The 22597-nt window shown below is 33.8% G+C and overlaps 1 protein-coding gene across 2 annotated transcripts in view; it reads right to left on the bottom strand.

Annotated features, from left to right (window-relative positions):
• LOC119639697 (protein unzipped) overlaps window positions 1-19643 on the bottom strand; it is a 61720-nt gene extending 42077 nt beyond the window's left edge. Inside the window, exons 1-2 of one of the 2 annotated variants that reach the window (XM_038037273.1) lie at window positions 19147-19643; window positions 18991-19087 (exon numbers count right to left, since the gene is read on the bottom strand). The gene's annotated coding sequence lies outside the window, so the exon portion shown is untranslated. Of the gene's footprint in view, window positions 1-18990 lie in introns of both variants that reach the window. The other variant, XM_038037272.1, reaches the window with a different exon arrangement.
• Window positions 19644-22597: the final 2954 nt, after the last annotated feature.

The following is a 22597-nucleotide window of genomic DNA, read 5'->3' as shown; positions in this document are numbered from 1 at the left end:
ACATATTTATTTAAAATAATAAATGCCAAATAAATGAGACAATTGGCAACGAACAATAAGAACAACAACAACAACAACAGTAATGATAATTTATGCAATTATACAAAATTGTTATTTAAGGCAATGAATTTCATACGAAACGGAGACAGACCAGGCTGACAACTAACAACAGCAACAACAACAGTGTGAAATATGTAGAGATATGGAAATTAGCATTGCAAATACGTCCGTAGGAGAAAAGCACAGTAACAGACCTAAGGAGACGATTCGAAGTACGGACAGGGACACTGTCGAAGCAACAGCATCATTATCACCGTCAGTGCCAAATCAGCATCATTGACATGCAATCAACAACAGTCAGAATAGGAGACGAGAAGTGAACTAAAATAAACCCGCACAAACGAAGTGTGTTACAGTTTTATTCGATTTGAAGCAAATTTTCGACACCCGATAAACCCTCTTCACATAAATATGAAAACTGCTTAATCACTTATTACATTATGGACGTGCAAGCACACCGATTGCTTGACCTTCAATTTAATGCAACTCTGATCAATCAATTCAAATGCCGACAGAGTTGATTTATAAACTAATATGATAAATTTGAAATGTTCATGAAGGGGACGCTTGAGAGAAAACACAGGCTCGTCAACTTTCGTAAATGTTCGGGTAAGGTTAAGTGCGAACGCACAAGTCAAATTTTCTTTTTTTTTATCGGGTTTTCTCGACGTTGAAGCGTCGAACAACGATAAACGCAACAAAATCCAAGCAGATTAAGTATTAAAGCTGATCAGAGAAATGTATTGACTTGTTCAGTAATAATGTCCTTCACTGCTCTTACATATCAATAAGAAGACTCTCAAGCTCTGAGAGAATGGCGAACCATCCAGTCTTGCTTTTTTGCTTCTAAAGCGCACACTAAAAGCTAAGCCTTGATTAAAAAAACAATCAACGATATGCCAGAACTGGACGAAAGCCTAATAGACCAAAAAATTTATGCTGATCCAAATATGTATGTGGATAACACCCAGAACTAATATTTAACAATTGCTTAACGGCACTCACTATTGTTGCAAAGATCCTTACCCTTACCCGAAACTCACTATTGTTGCAAAGATCCTTACCCTTACACGTCCCTACTGTACTCCTCCCCTATTTTTCAAGTACATGGATGTTAATTTTCTCCTAACAATATTATTCGGTAAGAAACAAAGAGAGATAGAGAGAGAGAGAAAGGGTAAATTTCAGAAATCGAGTGTCAAAGTTAACAGTAATTGAATGCAAGCAAAGATGTGGTCGACCTAAATACCAAGCTTCTGGATTACACATGCAAAGAAGTCTTCTGACTAATAAAACCTATTACTAACAGAGAACTTAATTATGCGCTTAAGTTAAAGATACGATTTCGAGAAAATTGAAAGGTAATTCTATAATAAATACTAGCTAAAGTATTTGATTTATCTCTCTGTCTCTCCGTCTGTAGTGTCTTCGGCAAAGAAGTAAAAACCATATCTAATATATAGCAAAAAACCTACTGGTAAAGGCGGACGGGCGGAAGCATAGGAAGGAAAAAACAGGAAGAGAATGAAGGACGGAGAGAGGACAAGGGAATAAATCTACACATCATTTATGCATACGACTACAGGGTACAACAAGAGTGTGCAGTTATGAATAAGTTTGTTTTTTTTATTTTTTTTTTAGCTTTTTTTTTTTTGCTTTTGTTTATAGTTCAAGGTGCAAGTTTTTTTTTTTTTCTCTCTCTCTCTCTCTCTCTCTCTTGTCCCATGCAAAACCAGCCTCCAGTTACATATGCATCCACTCCCCTGTGACCTGCAAGCTAACACGAAACAGTATACTTTACAAGTAAAATATCGGTATGAGTAGAGTACGTTATACGATGCTGGCGATAATGACGGCGATGACGATGATGATGATGATAATGATGATAATGATAATGATGATGACATTTACATTCAATTTCAAGTGCACTTTTCAACAACAGTAAATAGTTGATATAAATTCAAAATATACACCCATATATATACATATATGTACCTCGATACGGGTGCATACAAATGTATCCAAACTGAGACAATGTAAAGTATTGTCCAAACAAGAATGACTTTCTAATGAATTTCATAGTAAAGATCGAATATTCAGTTGGTTTTCTTTCTTTTGCACTTTTCTACGTTTTTCTTCATCTCTTATTTTCTTCTTTTTTTTTTCTTTCCTTTTTCTTGTCTTTGTATATTTTGGTTGTTTCGTTTGTATGTCACTGGCATCTAACAATCAATTCAATGTTCTTTCAATTGTACTTAATAAAAGCTGATTTAGTAGATGTTGTCGTTGTTGTTGTTACTTGTAAATAATTTGCATTTTAAAAAGATAAGCAGCTTCTATAGACCTTGTTGCTTAAACTTGCTTTTCATTAAATTACGTTTTTTTTTTTTTGAAGGAAATTTGCTTAAATTAGTAAAATAATTTTTTTCATTTTTAACAAATTTACACAAATTCTCTTTGATAAAATTATTTAAATCATGAAAATACATTAAATTTGTTATTTCCTTTGCGACAGTCGCATAAATAACATCTATTCTTGATTGTCGTGAGTTTCTAAATCAATTTACGTTAAACTGTCCGTCAGTCCGCTTACTTTTATGGCTTATATGCTCGCATATATTTAGATATATAGCTGACACTTGGCATTTATTAGTGGCCATAAATGAATTTTGAAAAATGGGCGTGGTTCACTTACTACTACAAATGCAGTAAGTAAAAATTGAATAAAAAATCGAAGTTACAAATATCCTCAACACGCGACAATATATAAACTTTGAAAGTGGGCGGGATCCAACCCTTAATTCTCAAAAACTTTACAAAAATCTATCTATCAGAAAGAAATTGCATGACTTCAACACACGTGATCTGGGCTTATTATAATCGATCTCTTTCGGAAGTTTTGGGCGAAATATTTTCGAAAATCCTCCCAAAATAGAAATCGAAAAAATATTTAAATCGATTTGTTTGCCAAGATTCATTTCGAAGTGAATTCAATTTTCTTTAATTTTTTTTTTTTTTTAATTTTATTTCAATTTCGCATTGTCTTCTTTATTAAACCAGTTCTCTTACCGGTATAGAGCAATACAAAATTTTTATTCGCAATGTTTAGCAAATTTTTATATTTTGTTTCGTTTTCTGTTTTTTTTTTTCTTTTTTTTTCTCTTTTTCTTATTATTCTGCACTAAGCATAACTGAAATTATATGTGCATAACATAGACATACGTTCAACTTACTTACTATGCAAGCAGAAATCGGAGAAAAAACGGCAAAATAAAGGAAAACAAAATAATATAGCATTAGGTTTATTATGGTTGAAATCATAATCATAGTTCAAAAACCTTTTATTACCACAAAACGTGATTCAAGATTGTACGATTTTATTCAGTTTGTTTGAGGGTGGCGATTAAATGCAGAAACGGTTAAGACGAATTTTAAAAACCCTCTTCAACTTTTTCCTTTCTTCTTAGTGATAATGTTTGAATTGATCAATTTCGAAAATTCGAAAGCGCTAGGGAACGTTTAAAATCCAAGTCGAAAATGAAACAGTTATCCATTCTTTAATTTAAATTAAAAAAAAAAAGGAAAAAAAAACATGCATCGAATAAGTTTTTTATTTCCTACATCAAGTACGGTATAAGGGTATATTAAGTTTGCCCGAGTGTATGCAACACTCAAGAGGACTTGCGTTAGGCCTATCTTTTATTGTACCGATCGATTCAGAAAATTGTTCCGCTTGCCTGTTCGTCTTTCTTTCTTGTGATCAACCTAAAGGACGCAAATTTTACGATATATTTATGAACATTATTACACTAAGGTGTTTTGGGCCAGGGGAAGAACGCTATTGAAACTGATTTTCATAGAATCATTTTTTCGACAAATCGTTATATCAATAACTGCAGGGTATTGAACGGTAGGCCGTTCCTAACTATCAAGCCTCTCCTAAGCAAATTGTCTCGAAAGTGCAACGGCACAGAAACTTGTTGATCTACACCTTTTGTGATTTACAGCAAAACCCCTTAAGAACTTAATGTTCCATTATACAATCGACGTAATTAATAGTAATTGAATTTAAAATAAACTCTTAAATTTACTATTAAAGAGAATTCTGTAGGACATTATTGCGGAAGTATTTATAAAAGCACACAAACCCCTTGAAAATTTCTGCAGAAAAATCGCATGCTTGGTTACTTCGCCAAGTTCTGTTTTCACGTTTGAACTTGAACACATTTATGTTAACAGGACCTGCGTTAGATAATAAAACTAAGGTTAAAAGTGAGTTGTCTGCAAAATTTTAATACAGGAGAGCAAACAATTCCCGGGAACCCAAACCAATCAACTTCCCCAGTAAGCAGACAGAGTAGAATACAACTTCATGAGCACAAGACCATTGAACTTATAATTAAAAAGACACTAAGATATTTTCATAAATATAACTAATGTAGCGAAAGAACACAGAAGCCCTGGATACCTTTGCAGTGCAACAAAAAACAAATAATAATAATATAATAACAACAACAATCACTCGAATCAAAATTATATCAAAATTCGGAGGATGTTCAAGACAACGTATAACAACAAGTAACTAACGATATTAGATAATATTGGACCAAATGTGCTTCAGTATACTGTCTTTCCGTTTCACGCCACAGTACTCGTGATTTCGTCCTTGTGTACACACAATTTCTCGAACTTCGGATAAATTCTAATTTGTGCTGGAAGTTCATTATTTCGGAATCGCACTGCTTTTCCTGCTTAATGCGAAGAAACGCACTACGTGACAGTGATCGTGAAAGCGTCTGCTTGATGGCTTCATTTCGCGATAAACCATAGCAAAGGCAAAAACAATCTGCAAAATGAATGGGAATAAATGAGAGAAAGGTAAAAAGATGTTCGAACCTTTAAAGGGAATGAGTATAATCCACAAATAAGATAGATGGTTTCCACGGCACTCAATTTTCTTGGCCAACAGACATCCCCTTGATTTAGAGCCCAGAGATTTGCGATTGCTTTCTGGTCCCAGTATATGTGATTTTTCACATATGAACAGTTGACCTTCCAAAGATAAGAAACCCATACTATTGTATATGGTAATCTTTTTTCGTTGCGACAAATGGATTCGACAATTTATATATATATTTAGTGTTTCAAGGAATTAAGAGGACGATTAAGTCATAGCGAGTCTACCCCAACGAATGCAATTAAGTCGGATATCAATTCAATAAAGGTCTTCTTTAAAACATTTCTCAGCGCCGTGAACGCGCGTTGCACTGCACATCGAGGAAGCATTCAGTTGGAGTGTGTTACTACAACATCCGTATTCATGAGAAGCTGGCTTTTTACACTCTATGCCGCTTGTCGTACAAGGACATGTTAAGTTTGTGCGAATGTATGCAATACCCAGAAGGACTTGAGATAGATCTACGTTTGACGATACCTGTCGATTAATAATCATTTTCTGAATCGATCTAAACTGTCCGTCTGTCTGACCCCGCTTTCTTGCTGTCAACCTATAGGCTGGAATTCTTGAGATATTTTGATGCAATTTGGTTTACGGGCATGTTTTAGTCCAAGGACGAACGCTATTAAAAATGACTCAGATCGAACCTCGTTTTAGACCACTTCTCATATAACGCTTTATTTTGCAAGGTTGCTCTCTCTGATTATCTCCAACGTTTATGTCAAGGATGTCAAGCACTGAAACTTATTGCAGATAGCCTCAAGGATGTCAAGCACTGAAACTTATTGCAGATAGCCTCAAAAGGAACGCTGAGCGTGTGTAGCCCTGAGCAATATTTTCAATTGCCATTTCGTCCCCAAAAAAAGCCACATGTGTACAAACTGTACTCTTAAAATTACGGCACGTTTCCAATAGGTGCATTTCGAGCTGAAAAATGAGAAAACGTGTTTGTTCCCTACTTACTCCTTAGTGACCCCGTTTCTTTTGAACGCAAATAGCACGATCATGCACAAGTAGAGTAAATTGATAAACCTTTGCATTGTAAGGTATGTAGATAGAATCAAAGCTCAAGACGTCGGCAAGGATTGACTGTTGCAAATCTAATCCAAGGAGAAACCGAATAACATATCCATTTAAATAATTTGAAAAATCCAACATTGGCGTATGTCCGATCCTTTGCTTAAAGAACTTTAATACTAAGTTTACAGAGTGAATATATTTGTAGTGGCCTTCAAATCGATAGTTCGAGAGATTGTTGCATTCAAAGAAAAATTATAGTATTGGCCTTTTTTCAAAGGTGGGCTAAAATTCTCTCGTCGCTTGAGCGCTTTTTCTTTTTTTATACTTTTCAGACTTTCTTTGTAGAACTGAGTTACTAAACCTAATTGCAACCGCAAACAGCTTGAATCTGAATCTTATGATAAATGGCTAATGGTGCAATTCTTCGTGTTACCAAAGCAAAGGCAAAGCTATTGTATCTAACAATGTTTCAAGCACGATGAGCACAGAAAATTCAATGTAAACAACGAAAGAAGGTAAGAAGTTCGCTAGAAAGCTGATGACTATAAATGATTAAACGAAGATTTATGATTTCATAATGCCTTTCACTATAATTATAAAACGTTTAAACTCTGCATAGAAAAATGATGCTTACCTCGCTTAGATGCCAGCGAAAATGATAACAATTCAGCTGAAGCAGACTGAGGTTACCTAACAAAAGACTTAAAAGTTGCCCGTTGAGTGAGTATTGCAAGCGGACACTATCGGTATTTTATTGAACTTTTCGCGCGCCATACTTACTAAAGCAGAAAATTTAAACCGTTCGCTATGTGATTGCTCTGACGGGCTAAATATTTTTTCTTTTTTTTTTCTTTTTTCTTTTTCATTCTGATACTGTTTATAAATTATCTACTAAGGAATTTTTGTAAAGTTATTGCATTACAATATAATGCTTTTGGGTGTGTGTGTACATTATATATGTGTGTGTGTGTGTGTGTGTGTATAGTGTGCGCCATAGTTTCTATTTTCGTTATTCTCGTCGGATCTTATTTTTAATATATAAACGAAAACTATAACTAAAAAAAAAACAACAAAATAAAAAGCATTTGCAACAGTTTTTGCATTACTTGGGCTCCTTTACGCTTTTGATTTTTGCCGCAATAACAAAATAACAAAAGCTTCACGCTAATGATAATGACGATATGGTGGTGATTACATTACAGATTGTATATACATATATATGTACTTATATAAATATATGTATATGTGTGTGTAAACATTAATGGTGTTCAGTTTGCAGAAAGAGAATGACTGAGAACAAGAGTTGCTTACGTAGGCATCGCATGCATGCATGCATACATACACATATGCATGCTTGCACTATGAGTGAGTGTACGTGTATGTGACCATAAGCAGAGGTAAGCATGAATAAACACAAAAATTAACAGCATGTCGCTAAATTCGTTTCTCTTGTTGTTGTTTTTTTTTTACTTCCTTTTATAATGAAAGTTCATTTAAAGAGAATTTTTTCATTGTTATTGTGTTACTGTTTTGCATGAAATACTGTTATGTATTTGCACAACAATAAAAAAGAATACAATTTATTTCTTTAACAAACTAAAAAAAAACAAAAAAACAAAAACAAAAACAAAAAAACAAACAAATAAATAAATAAAAATGTTGACAAGAGCAGTAAACATATTATTATTATTATTATTAAGCTTTTTTGCCCGGGATGTTGGTTTAAAGTACTGCTAATGTATTCATATATGCACATGTTTATGAGTCAAGTGACAGTTTCGGCCAGACACAACAACACCAACAATAACACAACCACTACTGCTGCTTCTACGACTACTACTACTACTACTACTACGGCTATGTTATTCATCAAGCAGACAAGTTCATCTTCAATCATTCATCATAAAAAGTATGATGATGATATGAGTTTCCGTAAAGGTTGAAAAGCATTATGAGTTTTTGCAAAATTTCTCTTTCTTTCTGCAATCCTCTCTCTTTTTCTCTCTCTCTCTCTCTCTTCCCGCAACACGTATATATAGATATGCATATACATATACACTACTCGGGGTGTCAAGTCCTGTTATGGCAATTTTTCAAGTACTAACATGAATTACATTAGAGTTTAAGTTCAGAATATATATATAGAGTTGAAGTAACAAAAAGCAAAAATGTAAAGCAAAAGTATAAAAATTTTAAAACTAATGATTATAATTATACGAATGTGTGCATATCTCTAATCGAGGCATTTATTTGCTTTCAACACGCAATTCAAGTTCAAGAAAACTCGAGTGTTTACTTTACTGGAAAAAAGCCGCAGAAAAAGAAAACACTAAAGTGAAGGATTATCTTTGGCACACCATCTGCAACCATCCGCTCGCTTGCAGCCTTTGTGTGGAAAGCAATTTTAAATTAACCGTATGCGATGCAAGTGTTTTGTTATCAACGCAACTATATAACTGTGCAGGCACGTGTGTGCGCGTATGTGTATGTGTAATGAATGTAAACAAAACATTGAATTAATATCAGGAATTGAGTTTAAGTTGTTTTTTTTTTTTATATACACAAGCACATAAAATAATATAAAAGCATACAAACGCAAACATTATTAGTGCGTTTAACACTAGCCTGGATGCAAGCTAAGCAATTTGAAACGTTTGCGGCATCGCTCACCATATGTGAAGCCACGCATGCATACGCTTCACACTGGCTTACTAATTTTTTAAGCACGTCAAGCAAAGGCTACGCGATATTCTGCAGTCCAGAAGTAGACGTCAAAAGACCGCGATAGCGGCATTGCAAGCGTTTCCGATTCATCCGAGCAATGTACCCACGCAGCTCTACTTCATATCGTTTAAGAAATATGGCGAAAGTTAGGCTAGAAGATGAACACCTTGAACATGTTGAGAGATACGAAAACTTCAACCACCCTACATGGGTATTGGAAATGTTAAAGTTCGACTAGAGTATTTTCTAAGCTCCTTACGACTCTCTTCGTCTCTTGTCCAATATTAGCGCTGTCTAGTTCAGGCTAATGCGACGCAATGACTAAAATACTCTACAAAGACACGATAGAAAAACAACGTGGATTTGTCCGTTTTAATTAGCGGGAAATTGGAGTAAGTTGAAGCAATAGTAGTAGGAGATCGGAGATGTACTACCTACATGTATGTATGTTCTCAACAAATAATTATTGTTTTATTTGTTTTTTTTTTTTCTTTTTTTTTGTAGAAATAACATTTAACATCGAGTGCCTTGAGCCGTCGCCTTATAACAGTAGTAAGAGAATGAATGTGTATTAATGAATGTGAAGTAGGATAAGTATACTTATGGATATGTTTATATTTATTACATTTACATATATCTTTACGTTTTATTTTTTGCTTTACGGATTTGATTGAAAACGCCCTTATCCGTGTAGCGACAGAAAACGTTTTTATTGGAATTTTGACAGACTTTTCTTGAAATAATTGGAAATTATTATTGCGTGATTTCGATTAGTTTAAAGCGGAGTTTAGAAGGATTTATAGAACGCACGCGATCCTTTTGTGACAAAAAACGGACAAAAGGACGGTTTTCTGCGTTCCATGTATGAGGAAACAACGATGTTTATAATCGATACCCGAAAGACGGCAACAACTTCTATCATCTGCCCTCTAATCTCATGTATTTCCAAGTTCACAAAAGTAAAAGTCGCCAATAAATTTAATAATAAAGTCATGTGTTCTTGGTGAATGAGTACAACCTTGACCTTGGTCTTACATAATCTTTGGAAAATTACGAGCCTTACATACTTGTCGTAGTGATGGGTGTTCGAGATTCGTTGAGACGAGAATGCCTTCTACTATCGGTTATGAGAATGTATTGAAAGGTTTCATTCCCAGAGGACATAATGTGAATGGAAACTTGTTTCGTTTTTATAAACTTGATATTAATCCACCCCCTTTAGATATTATTTCGCATATCGCAATAAAGGAATTAAAAGCGCAGTTCACACGATTTTATTTTAGGAGTTTAACTAAAATGAAGAAAACTTTCAAAAATCAAAAAAAAAAACAAAAAAAATTGCTTCATATTAATATCGGTTAGATAATTAAAGTAAATGCCTATAGCAATTGACTTCAAAAGAGTTTTCTATAACTCTTTGAGTAAATTAATGTAAATGTATTCCTTTTTCTAGTTAGAATCTATTATTAAAACTTTAATTGATACGTTTACTGAAATTTCAATCTTTTACAAGCCAGCAGTAAGGATTCATTGAATAACTATGAAGTTCAACATAGGGAAGCAAATACAATTCTTCAGCTATCCGCCTATCGAAGGAATTTCTAATTTAACATTTGCCCATTTTCCGTCTAGACACGAGGCTTACGTGTGCTTTATGAAGAAAACATGGCCCTGTTACTAGTACGTGTGAAACCTACCGGCGAATCCGCTTCACCTGTCATGACTTTCACTTTACTTGAAACAACAATCTTCCTAATCATACTTCGGCTTATAGTTCTTGCTTATCGACGCCCAGAAGAAAACTTAAGTCGTCGTCGTCGTCCCCAAAAAATATATATATATATGTATTCCTGATTCTGAATCGAATTAAGTATTTCGGGTTGTCCGTCCACCCCTCTGTGTAATGTTTGTTGTAAACTTTCTCCTGGCCGCAAAAATGAAGCTATCGCCTTTCACGCCACGTAGCTTGATGTTGAAATTGGACCAAACCGGTTGAAAGGCACACCCACAGTACCACATCACTCCCTTTTTCAAAAGAAAACAAAAAAAATTGATTTTTTGCTCATTATTCATAAATTATATCAGATAAAGGTGCAAAAATTTGAACGCATATTCTATTGGCGATGCTGTAATACTTCTGTAAAAATGGAAAACTTCGATATTATAGTGCATACCAATGTTATTTCCTGCAAAACCTTTATAACCCATAAAGTATATAAATTCTCGTCCAGTTTCACGTTTGGCACGCAGCTAAACATATCAGTCTGTCCATCTGTCCGTTCGTTCGCCCAGGTAGTGTCTGTGGTAAACATTGTACCGTTAGCGGAAATAAAAATATCGCCTACAAGTTTGCAAAAGAATTTGGAAGAATATGCCTACAACGCTCCCATGCCTATAGGACAAATACTCCATACCCAGACCATATTATGGAACATGAACATTTAGTTCTTTTACTTTTTGTCGTCATTAGGATAGCGGCTATGGATGTAAAAGATACGGTCAGGACCGACTATAATTTTCTTCCTTCTATGGTTGGCGCTAATACGTTGACTGCGTCACGACTTCAAATGACGCAAAATTCTGTGCATATGAAGGATTTTCAAAGACATTTGAAATGATGTTAATATATAATAAAGTTACTAAATTGTTAGGAGAGTTATATAACAATGGTTTGTTAAGAGACTTTATTTACAATTTAACAAAACTTTAAAGCAAATCGTGGCAGTCAATGTATTAAATAGATTTTCCCGTTTTTGATGACAACGTACTAGAAATTTTGCAGTCAAGCAACATCCGTAGAACTTGTGTACATATTCTTGATCGAATAACTGACTGGGTTCGGTGTAGAGTCATTAGCAAACAGCAATGAGTCAATGTTTGTGTGGGGAATAAGACAACAGTTTTCCTTAATGCGTTCCTCCTATCATATAATGAAATGTTTTCCTTTTTCACCTGGAACCGTTTAGAGCATAAGTTGAAATTTCATATTGATTGATCGAATCTTTGTGCACGCGAAAGGTAGATAAACCATTAGTACTATTGTTCTCATGAATTGTTAATCGAATAGATTTTCTTATTTAACTTTTTTTTCTCATACCTTAACTTTTCATGTGTTCTTTATCTAGTAGTAGAGTAGTGACTAACAACATTGAATTTAACATTTGCCACCCCTGTCGAGAGTTAAGTTGGATTGTAACGTGACTATAAAAGGAGAATTTAGCATTTGTGGATTTAGGCAATAAAAAGAAAAAAAACGAAGAATGAAGAAAACTTAACACAACAAATCAGTCACCCTGGCTGAAGAACAACCCCCAAAGTAAAGTACAACAGGCAAGCAAGCAAGGTAGCATCAAAATGTAACAGAGGGCACGGACACAGGCTGTAGCCCAAAGCATCTCGCGGCAACGTCAGCAGCAGCTGCTTACCTAAAGGCTAAACAACCATATAAATGTGTAATGAAAATCCGTGTTGTTGACGTTTTCAACTGACGCGTCTCAGATTTTCAGTTTCTTGTTTTCTTTCCGCTTTTAGTTTCTTTGCCACAACAACATACAAAGCGAACGCATGGTTTTTTGGTCTGCACAAATCATTCCTTTACTCTATTTCGAAAATAATGGTGAATGGATGATAAGAAAATGAAAATAAACAACGCAGCAGAAAATCTGCAAAATAAATGAAAACAAAAAAAATTTTTCGTTTGTATTTTTGAAGAATCGAAGAAAAAACACCCGTCACACACCGTCACCGTTACAACAAGGGATAACAGGGGATGATTGATGAGTTCTATTAGATGGCAAAGAAGAAGAAGAAGAAAAAGAAGAGCATATGCTTGCACGTGTGTTTGTATTTCTCCAACGAAACGTGTGCCAATTTCATTTGATTCCCAAAACACAAAAGATCCTTTCTTTCGTTTGTTATTCGTTTTGTCTTTTTGTCTTTTTTTTCTTTTTGTTTTTGTTTTTCTTATCTAGAAAACCATTTGAAATGCAATTGCCTGTGTATATGTATTGTTCTTGGTCTTGTTATATATGTTATTGTTGTTGGTGTTTTTCTACAACATTTGCTTTCAAATATTTATTGTCTTTGGTAAATGCAGCTGAAGAAGAAGGTCATTGAGAATATCACGCAAAAATTTGAAAAAAAAAAAATATATATAAAGAAATAAAAATGATGAAAACATTTTAATTGCCTGGAAGGAAGGAAACAATTACGGGTGTGGTTTTTATAATCACGCACACTAAATATTGATTAATATATTGGCTTACGTAAAATAAAAATTTCTACAATTCTGGGCACATTATGTATGATATCATCTGTAACTCTTGTAGCACTCATCATCATCATCATTATCATTATCATCATTATGGTCATTATCATTGACGTCGTCATCTGGCATTAAATGCAGAAATCTTTTATAAATTGATTACATATATGAGTCATACGAAGAGTCTCGCAGATCCACACACACAACTATGTACATTGTAGTTTAATTCTTTTTCAATTACTTTCCTTGAACTTCCTTTCAATGCATTTTTTATGGTTTAAATTATTATTGTCATTATATCATCAATGGTCTTGATAAGACCGTGGAATAAGATTAAGACAACTTTGGTCAGTTAGTCGCCTTTGTGATTTGTCATCATATAAACACAATGATGACCAAAACAAAGCCAGCTGCCTAATAAGAAAAATAAAGATTTTCTTCCATACCTTATAACGGACATATCTATATATATACAACTATAGATACTTAAGGGAAACTTCATAACTTTATTGACTAGTTTCGGTTTTGCTAAAAATGTGCACAACAGCGAAAACTTTTTGAAAGATTAAGGTTACAGCAAAAAGAACTTTGCTACTTAACAAGCTACAAAATAATTATATATGAGATATGTGCGATAACAGCCACGGCAAGAGCAAGCTCACTTATGCTTAGGTCTATTAACTCCATATTTGGACAAAACCAAATTGTTGCCAAAGAGAAACATCAATGAAAGTTTGGAGAGTTACACCTCCTAATTGCAGTTACAAAAGCCTATGTAGGCTTTCCTACTTACACTGGAAAGATCTCCTCGGGACGGAGAGACGAGACACGGCCAGAAGGCAGAAATCTCTGTGGTTTTATTACCACCAGAATATGATCATTTGAAGACATCTTCAAGATATAATACTATATTGCGCCGAATAATCAAAGACAAGTCTACGTCAAAGTTTTCTCTTACTTCACAGTGTATGCAATTCCGTCCAAGCAATCCTACATCTTTTTGAGTTGAAACGCTTTGAGCACATCTTATTTTTCTTTGTGTTCAATCGTTTAGAGAATGCCACCTAAAGGTATAACAAGGTGGTCGCCAGGAAGAGGTGGGGAGAAAAAGAGACAGAGAACGATCGTAGTCTGTACGCGATTGGTAAATGTTACGCATTTACCGACTACAGCTAAAAAGCTTAGGATTGAATCTGGGTAGGCAGACTTGAAAGCTGCGAAGTGGCTAGCGTTTGTATACTGAAAGACGTGGTTTACTGTCGATGGCAGCCCAAAGTAGTACAGCCCAAATGATGCCGCGCCTCTATCACGTCCATATAAAGTGACACGACCGCTATAGAAAATTCGACTTCAACATGTTCCCAAACTGATTCTTCAGGATTTCTCCACCGCCTTTATCGTTTACGACAATTCGCCTTTTGATTATCATTACTTTTTATCCTCCCTTTCTGTTAGCCTTCCGCTCTTATCACGAAAATGAAAGAGTTCGTGAATAGTCTCACAAGACGCACGTTTGCTCAAAAATCTTTTCAAATTAATCCGTACGCTCATATGTGCCTTTCCCATTGAAAATGTTCGAATTGGGATCTAATAATGAGCTCTTGACATACAGACCTTCCTCTCTTTTGCAATAACATCAATTAGATCAAAGTTGATGTCGAAATATTTTTTTGGAAATAACATAAATTATATATATGTTCATGGCTGGCGCGAGATGAGAAATCGAGATATCGTAGATATCGACCTGCAATTGCTAATACCTCGAAAGACTTACAAAGCGTTATAGTTCGCAAATACTACTACAACTAACGTACAGCAGACAACGGTTCGGACTTTGAAGAGATACTAAGACATTTCTTTGAAAGTTTATATCAAAAGTGATTCTTGTTGGAATCCCGCCAATTAATTGAAAACTCTTTATGAATATTAGGGTTTACTCTAAGCCAAATACAAACGCCTTTTTTATGTTTGAAGGCGTTAATAATTATTGAAACACACATTTAAATAAGTAAAAACGCTGTAGCAAGGCAAGGCCGCAACGGCACCCTACAGTTGTCAATATATCGAATTGTTAAAGTAAGGCATTTTGCGGGAAGTGTTTGAAAGGATGCTCCTATCCAAACCATTTTCAATAGCGTTCGTCCTTGAACCAAAACATGTCAGTTTACTAAACTCCATCAAAATATTGAAAAGATTGAACACAAAAAAAAAAAGACAGACAAACGGTCAGAGGGACAGACAAGCAAAACATAACTCAGTGTAAAATGTGGATCTAGATCAAGCCCTTCCAGATGTTGCGTATATCCACACAAACTTAATTCCCGCATGCAGCCGAACAGGTGAGAACAGCGACTACGAAAGAGTGTCCGCGGGTTCAAGTCTCAATTGCGGCAAGATTTCCTTTGGTCATAGGTAGAGTGAGTGCTCAGTCAGAGTGCCACTAGGCGGCCGCCAGCACTTCCCCATTTCTTTGTCTTTCCTCTTTTCCTTATGACGAGAACCGTCTTACACAAATAGGCGTAAACGGCAAAGAGCATAAAAATTATTACATTGGCCGACAAATTCTTACATCAATTTAAGAAGCGAGCCTTTTACTTTACGAATGGCATAAATTCCTTTCGATAGAATTTCATGAAAAGGCAGCGTTTTAAATATACGCAAACACTTAACTATTTCTGTTAGAAAAAAAAATAAAACAAACGATTTACACCACTTTCAAAATAAACGGCTTAATCGATTCAGCAGGTGGCCTTTACAAATGTAGCGCCGGGGAAGGCATTCCGCATTGCATTGCTGATAAACTGTTTCTTAAAGCTCTTGCTATTTATTGAATTAATTGATTTTAAAATATTCAGTATGTTGTCAGTTCACTTGGCTACGGCGTAATTAGAGTTTTTTAGATAATTTTACACTCAATAGATCGTCTATAACCGGACAAAGTAAAATTCTTTACGATTCTCATGTGGTTTGCAAGCAAATCTTTAGTCTGCTTATTACAAAGTTTAGTTAGTTAAACCACAGTTACTTAGTTAGTTGCCACAGTGGCCTCGAAATTCATTTAAAATTCAAATTATAACCGTTAAGACGATGATAACATAACTTGATAATGATGAACAAATCAAACACACAAAACATTATGCAAAAAAAAAAAGCAATAAATAAAAATATTATGATTATAAAAGGCACCAAACAGGAGCCGACTATGACATTGCGAGGCCATGCGACCTAAAGCAAACATAAAATATATGAAAAAATTATGAAATTAAAGAAAACGAATAAAACGTATAAAAGGAAAATGCAAAAAGAAATCAAAAAAAAAAAAAAAACAAAAATCACAAATAAAAACAAAAAAAAAAAAAAAGAAAAAGAAAACAATAATAACAACAAAATATCGCAAAGAGAAGAATTGCTAAAGCGCGTTGACGTTTTGGCCACATAAGCCCGGATGACTCATATTGAACTTTGAAAAAGTCAAGGCACATACATACACGGCTACAGGGACAAATTATTTATATTCCTTTGCACAAGGACACTTACAGTTAAGCATGAGTGTGGGTAAGTTTTTATTAACTTTACACATATACATGTATATATACTTAAGCGCAGACAGTAGAGTATAATAGAATGTGTTATATAACCGATGCGGTTGTTTATACCTTTGCGACGAAAGGAAAGGCATGTGCACGCTTTAACTTTGAAAAACCATTAATGGTATTGGTTGCACACATATAAAATTACAATTAAATACATCCATACATACATACATATATATATATAGACATATATCGAAGCGTATCAGGTACAAGGTGTACAAATAAAACGAAAAATGGATGGTTTTGAGAATTTCTCGCCGGTGACAGTGACAGAGTTAGTTAGACAGAGTCTTCGTCGTTATCAATGAAATTCGATTGGCGCCAATGTTTTTTGTTGCTATTGTTAAGCTTAGACGGACGAAATTCTATAATACGGAACAAAGTCTCAACTTTAATAATAAATAGCAGAAAATCAATAATTGCGAGTGCGTTCTAACGTAAGCGATAATTCATTTAACTGAAAGGAAGTAATTGCCTTACTGTGTTGTTGGTATTGGTATTAGTGTTTGCTGAAAATTTCATTATTTCTCGACACGTGCTTCATTCGCAATGCATTCACTATTGGCAACAGCGACAACAACAATAATAATAATTTACATTTCCCAAAGGATTTGAACACCGACAGCATTTATGTACTTCAGCCTAGACAATGCATAACATTGCTTGTAAAGCGCAAAAGCACACGAATACACAGTTAAAGATGTTCGCGACACTCGCTACGGACTTTAACAAAGCCTTCTATCGCATATTTCGAATAGCGCGTAAAAAACTTCCGCTTTCATAGGAAAAATTCTTGATATTATGCTTGTAAAGCTGTTTGGAGAGAATATCCTGAAGAAAAAGGATAAAACCGGATGTGTATTACGTATATTACGTTGTAATTATTGATATTTACCAGAAAAAAGAAAATTAGGTTAAAAAAAATTTTTACTGCTTTTGTTTGCTGTTGTGACTTAGGAATGCGACACAAAACGTGAATTCTTAGTATAACACGTACACATATAACTATTTATAAAACAGGGCACAAAAAGTTGGCAGTTATTACAAGGATATAACACTATTAAGGATTACACATACATACTACAGTTGGCCTACATGCCTTGCATTTTTCCATATTACGCTTAATTAAAATTCCAATAAAATATGTTTGCGGACAAAAAGTGAGACCTGCAAAGCACTCGGAGATTGTTTTTGTAGTTTTTGCATTTTTAAAGACTCGGTTCTTTCATTTAAGGGAAGAGGGCCTAAGAACTTAGTAGCAAAATTTCAGAAAATCAAAGACTAGGACTGATTGGGCCGGAGTTATAAATCTCCAGTTTCGGAGATCCATTACAGGATTCTTATAATACTGCCCAACGGCAACTATGCAACTACTGACTAAGTGTAAGACATTCTCAAAGGCATTGTCATGCGACTGGGAACTGCTTGCTAAGCGAACGGCCTCCAACTCTCGCAAGTGAAATTACGAATGTGCAAAAGTGGCTGACAGGTGGCAATTTCTATAATTTCATACCTTTTCAAAGCTTCTACGGTTACATAAATTCACTAACTGTTTCAAGTATTATCTCTGATCTCCCGTTATTCGATTTCAGTTACACGTCTTTGAATAAATTCTAGAGGGGCTATTATCCTGACAAGGATATGTAGTTCCAATCTAGCACTTTAGCGATTTTTGGCTCATATTATCGATTTTCCCTAACTTCTAATGCGTTCTAGTTAAATCATACATCTTCTTCAATTAAAGTAAAATTAGATTATGGTATAACACTTCTGCCAGGCCTTTAAATATTCCAGATATCATGCATGATGTACGGAACAGTGTTATTCTGGCAATCTACTGACTCAGTTCCGGGTAGTAAACTAGAATACCGAGCAACTGCGAGGTCCATACATAATCCGGACATAACATGAATGATGCAACGAAAAAATCGAACAGCTTCATTCGGATTATCGACTGACTCAGTTCCGGACTGTGAACCGAAACTTCCAGCGTCGATGAACCATTTCCTTCCTACCTTTTGCAACTCTACTAATTAAATTATTTAGCGGTCCTTACCTTTAACTAATGTTTGATTTTTTTATTTCATCTATGCTTCATCTAAAACTTTCGTGAGCAATTTAAGTTTTAACTTTCCGTTTAAAAGAAATTTTTATCTCAACGCTATAGAGATAATGCGATTAGGAAAGCACAGAAAATTTCCAAAGGGTAAATGGTGGATGTCAAAAACTCGTTTTAAAATGGAATATAATTTCCTTTCTTAGTCGCTTACACTCACTCCGTTCATGGGAATATTTTTATTAAATCGCAGCAGCCTCTACATGCAAATACCGGAAAAAATTGAATTGATGAGTACAAATTAATATTCACTTACCTTCTATTCGAAAAACAAGCAAACAAAAATCAGCGGAAATATTGTTTACTGATGGCGCCTGGTTTCATATGAAAAACTCCCAGAACGTAAATATAACCTATAAATTAATTAAATTAATCTAAAAAGCACAGAAAGGTCAAAAACTTCTACAGTTACAATTTTAGCAGCTCAAGTACATGGAAATTGTAAATGAAAACAAATTGAACGTAAACTCCAAGAACACCGCAATACTTATTTGAATTGTTCTGCACAATTTTCCACATAAGTTAACACATTAAAGTATAGTTCTGCCGCTCGAATCTTCTTTTTCCTTTTTTTTGTTTTTTTTTTTTTTTTCTGTTACAGAGTCGACAGCAACTGCAATGCCGGCAATGTGCACACAAAAACAAACAAATTCCCGAGATTATCTAAGGGTTTGTGTGCCGGTGTTCGCTTGAAGTTGGTACAAGTTAAACAAAGAGTATCTTTTTTATATTGGAATTACAGAAAAAAAAAAAAAAAAACATCAATATGTGCTCTGGCTTTTTACTTCATTTGGCCTTAACACTAGCTCGCAACACTTTATTGACCGCAAGTTTATTTCACTTAAATTAAATTAAATTCTTTTTGTAAAAAATGCCGGTAAATGATTTATCAAATATCTTTTTTCTTGTCTTTCATTAACCAAGGCTTTTAATTGTTTTTTATTTTAATTTGTCGGATATTATTTTATCTTCTGTTTTGTTTATTTAAAACTCATGCGATAAAAAATTTACACAACACATACAATTCTCTCATTTTTTAAATAAAATTTATACGCTTATATTTTGTTTGCTTATTTGCTATTGACGCGCACTGTTTCAACAATGTTTACAAAATATTTAAATTTTTTTAAAATTTATTTTACACTCACGATAACTTTAAAAAGAAAAATTAATGAACAATGATGAACGTTATTTTATATTAATTAGTGTCTCTATTTTTTTCTTTTTTTTTTTTTTTGGTAAATTTTTCGTGGGGTTTCACGCTTTAATTAGTTAAGTTTTACACATTAACTTTAATTTTAAGTTAAAAAAAACGATATCTCCGCCCTTCTTGATTTCTTGAAATTCACAAAAAAAAAACACAAATTATAGAAATGTTTGGATTTATATTGGATTTATATTGTAAAAGTTTCTCTCTCTTTTAGACACAAATAAAACAACCAAAAAATCCTCTCAGAGCGAAATTTTTCTTTGACTGAGAATAAAATTCAATTTCTCAGTGTAAAATTGACTTTGCTGTATATTTCTTATGCAGGGGCTAAAATAAAACTGAGAATGATAAAATTGAATTGTGAGCGTAAAATTGAAAATGAGCGAACGGAACGAGCGGGACGGTCGGGCTTAAATCTCATTCGCCTTTCAAACATAACGAACATGTTTGAAAGGCTTCGAGCTTGTTGTGTATATTGGGTTTTCAAAATCAACGTTTATACGTTTGTTTTTATTAAGCATTCTTTTTGCGAACTTGTGTGCGCGTTTAGTTACAATTTATTTTTTATTTATGCTTTGCTTCTTGAATTTTTGCTGTTTTCCTTTTGTCTTTCATTCATGTGCGATATGGCAGACTCTGCCATATAAACGACCAACCATACTTGTTATATAAACTTTAGCAACTTTGTTGCGTATACTTCTGTTTTTCTTTTTTAATTTTGTTGCCTGTACACTTGCTGTCGTTCTTAAGGTTTTAAAGTTCCTTTTGAGTTCCTATACTCTCTCTTATGCTCTTTCTAGCGTTTGTTTATATATATACATAAATAAATAGAAAACAAAAATATTAGCGCTTACGACAAAAATAATAGAGCTTACGACAAAAATAATAGCGCTTGCGATAAAATTAATAAAGCTTGCGATAAAAATAATAGAGTTTGCGATACGATAATTTTCTTGCGCAAATGTTGCTAGCGAAACGTTTTTTTTTTTATATAATGATTTTGTAATAATTCGTAGTTTTGGCCAAACAAAGTAATTAATTGTGTGGCGTGCGTGCACGTTTGTTTATTAATGCTTCATTAGATGTCTTTCTCTCCAAAAACCGACAATTATAAAAGACCGCGAATATAATAGCAACAACAACAATAATTGCAGCTACAAGTGCTACATAAGCATATCCATTGTTTTTGTTGTTAGAATAAAATGGGAGAAAAAATCAAAACGAAAACTCCCATGCTAGATACTCGGTCGTTTTTCTCGCTATAAACGTTTATCATATTTGAAGGTAAAATAAATTTTACTCTCAGCAATAGGATTTTTCTCCCTTCGACTGACTGAACTGACAGAAGACTGACACTCTGACTGAAACAAACACTAAATTTAAACTGAGAAACCGAAAAGAAATGCAAATGTTCCTACGTAGTCAATTCTTTAACCCTTTTTCAAATCAAGTATACATGAAAACACACACACAAAATTCATTTTTCTTTATGTTCCTTTAGTCAATTCTTCAACCATTTTCCAAATTTCCTCATTCTCGATTTGTCCAATCGTACCGAATAGCATTGCCATTTAAATAGTTTTTAGAATTATAGTGGCTAGTGTGATTTTGATTATAATTCATGCAAGTTAGCGGTTTGTAAAATATATTATTATTTAATATATTTTTAATATATATTTATTTATTATATATTTATTTATTATTTGCTAAAAAGCAAAGCATGCCATCTGAGAAAAAATCTGTTAAGACATCTTTAACAAGCAGAAAAGAAGAAGGAGGTTACCCCGTTGTAGCAGCAAGTTGTCCGCAGATGACAAAAACTCGAATATAAAAGTTGAAAACGGTGAAGGGAGTGGGAGTCAAAAAAATTCAAAGCAATTTGAATGTAAACTGACCGACGTCGGGCATTCGGCTTTAAATGTTCCAACAATGATTCGTAAAAATCGCTTGTTTTCATTAGATCCAAAAAAAACATCAGAAATTTTTAGTGTTATATTATAATTTAATGAATACATTCAATATCTTTGGTTTTGAATTTGTTTCCATTTTATTATGAATGGAAGATTTTAACGATTCTTTGGTTGCTACAGTGGTTTCCTGTGAATGGGTTCCTACTCAAGATAATTCAAAGCAATTTGAATTTCAACAACAAACCGTTTTAAAATCTCAAAATACTTTGCAACATTCGGCTTTAAATGTTCCAATGATGATTCGTGACATTTCAAAGACAACAATCTGCACTTCTTCCTAATAATGTAATTAATAAAGTGGCTTCGATCCTAAATGTTCCTCTCGAAGCCCTTTTTCTCTACTTTTTTTTTTAATTACAATTATTTTTTTTAATTTTTCATGGAGAAATGTTTTACCTATCATTATTGTTATATATAAAAACTTCAAACCTTCCTTACTGAACTATTTCCTCTACTATTTTCATTATTGTTTTATTACTAGGACTTTATCATGAATGAAATCAAGGTATACTAAATGGATCTAAATAATAAGGTTGTAGTAAAATTAACATCTAACCTGCACTTAGAAAATATTGATTATTCAATTACCTTGAGAAAATATCCAATTAAAGAAGTATAAAGTTCAAGTAAAAGATTAGAAAAATTATTTTCATTTTATATTAAATAAAAATATATATAAAAAT

This window comes from Glossina fuscipes, unplaced genomic scaffold, assembly GCF_014805625.2.
Source record: "Glossina fuscipes isolate IAEA_lab_2018 unplaced genomic scaffold, Yale_Gfus_2 113, whole genome shotgun sequence".
NCBI classification, from domain to species: Eukaryota; Metazoa; Arthropoda; class Insecta; order Diptera; family Glossinidae; genus Glossina; species Glossina fuscipes.
This window is presented reverse-complemented; position numbering and strand designations above follow the sequence as displayed.